Below are 5543 nucleotides of genomic sequence, written 5' to 3'. Positions count from 1 at the left end.
AATGAATCATCTTGTGTGGTCAGAGCTGGTTAAGATTGGAAGAATTATTTACATGGCTTATAAAACTCTGTCTTAGAATTAATAATACAATGTTGCAAAACTAGAATTTGGTTCTCTTTCTCTGCTAAAACAATAAAATTTACTTAGATTTGTAGTCTGTTCTTGATAAGAAATTGTAAGAAAAGTCTGTGTCTTACCTTTTAAGTATTTGCCTGGGAAACCAATATTTTGTATCATATAATAATTTCCTGTGCTTCAGATTGTCTTTATCAGATCTTTGATTACTTAAGAAAACTGAATTCTCATTATTAAAAGAGCTAGATTTTTTACAACTATAGAACTTTATATATTTTCCTATGAAGAATTTTAATTGTGAATTGGGTTAAATGAATAACTGCTTATTGTTTCATAATGACTGGTGATCCTATTTAGTGAAGTTTTCAACATTTGACAATTTCCCCAAATCAAATTTTAAATGGAGTCTTTTTGACCTCAAACTAACTTTGAGAATTTCCAGATGGCCCCTGGAAAATCTTAAAGTACTTATATTTTATCTTGTAAAAGACAGATGCTAAACTAATTTGGTTTGCTTTTATATGTTAAATTCCATGGGCTGCACTGTCAAATCAGAAATGATAAATTTGTCAATACCCTGTTGTCAGTATACTATGTTAAAATGTTTCATGCCACAGAAATAACTAATATCCCTTATTAAATAAACTATATCAGAACTTTAACCATGGCCGTATTATTTGAAACTGCTTTTATAATGTTGTGTTTTCTGGACTTAAGGAAACTTCTCTTATGCTATCTGTAAGGTACAGCAATTTAGTAAAGTATCCCTTTGTGAACAAATATGCAGCAATTGCTTTTTCTCCCTACTTGATCCCTCCAGAATTTGAATTCTTATATTTATGGCACTATAGTAATTTGCATAAGTTCAATAAAAATATCTTCTAATTGCAACAGGAATTGGAAACACTGGCTATATTACAAAGGCTTTGGGTGGAATTTTATATTTGAGAATGATGTGCATCGAATCAGATATGGCCTGAGAGCTTTAAGGAACTAAGATTGACTTTAATGACCCAATATTTAAAAGTCCCCCTTTCAGCCCTTCTATTTGGCTTGGGCAAAAGACAAATATATTTTAAGAATGACAGTTGATGATTGTGAGATTAAGATAGTGATGCGGCTGCTATACCAGATGTGGTTTTATTGATATAGTAAATTCACACATACCCTGATATCCAGCATACAGCTGTTGATCTGGCAAATGCCTACCTAACCATAGAGCCCACTAGGAGCAGTTTCCTTGCAGGTGGCAAGGCCAGCAATACACCTTCACTGTCCTAACTCAGGGATATATCAACTCTCCATTCCTGTGTCACAGTTCACAGAGATGTTCATCACCTCTCCCTTCCACAATATATCACAGTGGCCCATTCCATCAATGAATTATGTTATGACATTATGCTGACTGGACCTAGAGAGGGGGAATAGCAATTAGACTTGATGGTAAGACATTTGCATGTCAGAGGGTGGAGAATAAATTCAAATAAAATTCAGGGATCTTCTATTTCAGTGACATTTCTAGGGGTTGAAGGGTGTGGGGCATGTCCAGAAATCCTTTTTTAAAGGTGAACGGTAAATTGTTGTATCTAGTCCATCCTAAACTAAGAGGCACAACACCTAGTTGTTATTTTGGATTTTAGAGGCAAAATACGCCTCGTTTGTGTGTGTTAGTCTGTCCCATGCATCAAGTGACCAGAAAGATACTAGTTTTGACTGAGGCTTAGAAAAGGGAAGGCACTGTAATAGGTCAAGGATCCTGTGCAAGCCACTCTGCCAGTTGGACCACATAATCCAGCAGATCCAATGGTTCTTGAAGTTTCATTGGTTCACAGCGATGCTATTTGAAGGCTTTGACAGCCCCCACAGGTGAATCACAGCACAGGTCTTTAGGATTTTAGAGCAAGGTCCTGCTATCATCCTCAGATTAATACTCTCTTTTTGAGAAACAACTCTTGTTCTGTGTCTTTAGAACAAGGTGGCCATGAACAAAGCATCTTTAGACAGTGGAGTGAAGGCAGAAGTAACAATTTAATGGATTTCCCAGGTTTCAGTTTGGATGTCTGTGCTGATTCAAGTGAGCTCTCTCAGTGGCTCACATAGCAGCAGGCACAAAGACTGCCTATTCATGGTCTGTTTTCACAGGAATTCACTTCTTTGAACTTAATAATACATTGTGTAGCTTCATCTTGCAAGTCTTTGGGCAAAGGGCAATTTTACTTCACAATGATTCCAAGTCATAAGGGAGAAAAATTGGGAACGCTAATTTGGAGCGTTTTAGTCAGATATTGGAGGAAACTAGAATAATTTGGGATTTGTCAAGGACTGCCAAAATGTGCAAGGTGGAACCCACAAGTGTATATTATAGTTTTCCATTGAAACATAATTTTTACCACTAGTCACCACCTCTTCTATTAGAGAGAATCATAGACTAATTTGTTTGCAAAATAAATCCAGCCTCATTAAACTTGGTCTGATTATTTATATAAGTACAGCAAGAATAGTGCTTGACCACAAGGTCTCTTGAGTTTGCTGGAACTTTTGATAAAGGAATCTCAGACTAGACTTTTAAAAGCCTTTGGAGACTATGAAGCCAAGCCAAGAATTTGCCACTAGATTTTTGCCTGTAATACCTATAGATTTAGGTGAATTCCTTTCTTCTATACATTCCCCAAATATTCTGATGTTCCCAGGCCTGCTGGAAATTGACCCTTTTTACTGATTTCTAAGTTGGAGAACCCCATAAACCAAGCACAGAGCAGTTTTTCCAAGGGGGACTTTGTCAAAATTCGGTCCTTAAAGTCAACCTTAGTTCCTTAAAGCTCTCAGGTGATATCTGATTTGGATACACATTCCAGTCAAAGCCTTAGTGTTATAACCTGTGTTTCCAATTGTGTCCTATTGCAAGGAGAAGAAATTGTCGTTGAACTTATGCAAATAACTATTACCATAAATATAAGAATACTCATTGAGATTTTAGAATTCTGGAGGTTCAGGTAGGGATAAAAAGTAAGCGTTCTATCTTTGTATGCAAAGCTATAATTTACCAAATTGCAGTAAGTTACACCTAGCTTAAGAGAAAACAATTTTTTCAATCTGGAAAGGAATACTTTAAAAAAAAACTAGAGAAGTTTCCCCCAAAAATGTCCAAAACACAATAATTTGCCTCATCAGTTCATTCATTCACATGGAATTAACTCTTATTCTCATGATCGGTGGCTTGCAGTTTTAATAACTCATCAACTTCTTCATTCCTTCTGGGTATTCTTACTCAGTCCAGTGACATGGATTCAGATTTATTCACAGTAGGCCAACATGGAGCATTCTAGCCTGTAGCTAACTGTAAAAACTTTCACAAAAGAATCAAAGCAAAACATTAACTGTCTGTGACTGGTATAAAACTTAAAATTATCATGGGTAAAGTTCTTTTGATAGCTCATTGTATAAAGAAAACTAGTTATTTATGTGGCATGCAACATTTTAACATAACTGGACAATGAGGGTATTGGCAGATTTCTATGAACTTCATACAAGTTTTGGAATACCTGTATCGATGACATTTATCCACCTCATATAACCTAAGAAGCTTTATCATCACTATTATTTGACAGCGTTTCCCACATAATTTAACATACCAAATAACCAAATTATTTTAACATCTCCCTTTTACAAGGTGAGAGACAAATTCTTTCAGACTTGCCATGGGCACTCTGGGAAATCTCATATCAGTTTGAGGTAAAGAGTCCAGTTACATATTGATTTTGAGATATTGTCAATAATTTCAAAAGTTTTGAACACTTCAATAAATAAGATCACAAGTAACTATGAAACCACAATTAGTTATGTATTTAACCAAAGTGACAAATAACCAAAAGGAAATGCAGAAAATGATCTAGTAAAAAAATGTATCTCTTTTAATATTGAGAAAACTCTATTTTCTTAAGCAATCAAAGGAATGATAAAGACAATATGAAGGAGAAGAAGTAATTTTAAGACACAAAAATCTTGGTTTCCCAGGCTGACTACTTAAAAGGTAAAGGAAAAACATTTTTCAATTTCTCCTTAATGCAGACCTACAATCTAAGAAAACTTCATTTCTGTAGCAGAATTGAATTCTGATTTTGCATCAGGGTAATATTATTTTAAGGCTAATTTTTTGTTGTTGTTTGAATTGAAATTGTACTTAGGTTATTGAAACACATTCTTTTTTTTTCCTTTTTGTGCAGCCTTCTTTTTTTTTAACATCTTTATTGGAGTATAATTGCTTTATATTGCTGTGAGGGTTGCTGCTGTATAACAAAGTGAATCAGCTATACATATACATATATCGCCATATCCCCTCCTTCTTTTGTCTCCCTCCCACCCTCCCTATCCCAACCCTCTAGGTGGTCACAAAGCAGGACCTGATCTCTCTGTGCTATGTGGCTGCTTCCAACTAGCTATCTATTTTACATTTGATAGTGTATATATGTCAATGCCACTCTCTCACTTCGTCTCAGCTTACCCTTCCCCCTCCCTGTGTCCTCAAGTACATTCTCTACATCTGCATCTTTATTCCTGTCATGCCCCTAGGCTCTTCAGAACCTTTTTTTTTTTTTAGATTCCATATATATATGCTAGTATATGGTTTTTCTCCTTCTGACTTACTTCATACTCTATGACAGCCTCTAAGTCCATGCACCTCAATAAAAATAACTCAATTTCATTTCTATTTATGGCTGAGTAATATTCCATTGTATATATGTGCCTCATCTTATTCATCAATTCATCTGTCGATGGACACTTAGGTTGCTTCCATGTCTTGGCTATTGTAAATAGTGCTGCAATGAATATTGTGGTACATAACTCTCTTTGAATTATGGTTTTCTCAGGGTATATGCCCAGTAGTAGGATTGCTGGGTCATATGGTAGTTCTGTTTTTAGTTTTTTAGGAACCTCCATACTGTTCTCCATAGTGGCTGTATCAATTTATATTCCCACCAACAGTGCAAGAGGGTTCCCTTTTCTCCCCACCCTCTCCAGCATTTATGGTTTGTAGATTTTTTGGTGATGACTACTCTGACTGGTGTGAGGTGATACCTCATTGTAGTTTTCATTTGCATTTCTCTAATGATTAGCACTGTTGAGCATCCTTTCATGGGTTTGTTGGCAATCTGTATATCTTCTTTGGAGAAATGTCTATTTAGGTCTTCTGCCCGTTTTTGGATTGGGTTGTTTGTGTTTTTGATATTGAGCTGCACGAGCTGCTTGTATATTTTGGAGATTAATTCTTTGTCAGTTGCTTCATCTGTAAATATTTTCTCCCATTCTGAGGGTTGTCTTTTCATCTTGTTTATCGTATCCTTTGCTGTGGAAAAGCTTTTAGGTTTCATGAGGTCCCATTTGTTTATATTTGTTTTTATTTCCTTTTCTGTAGGAGGTGGGTCAAAAAGGATCTTGCTGTGATTTATGTCATAGAGTGTTTTGCCTGT

The sequence above is a fragment of the Globicephala melas genome, chromosome 2 (genome assembly GCF_963455315.2).
Source record: "Globicephala melas chromosome 2, mGloMel1.2, whole genome shotgun sequence".
Taxonomy (NCBI): domain Eukaryota; kingdom Metazoa; phylum Chordata; class Mammalia; order Artiodactyla; family Delphinidae; genus Globicephala; species Globicephala melas.
The sequence above is the reverse complement of the archived record's forward strand: the minus strand, read 5'-3'. Positions refer to the sequence as shown.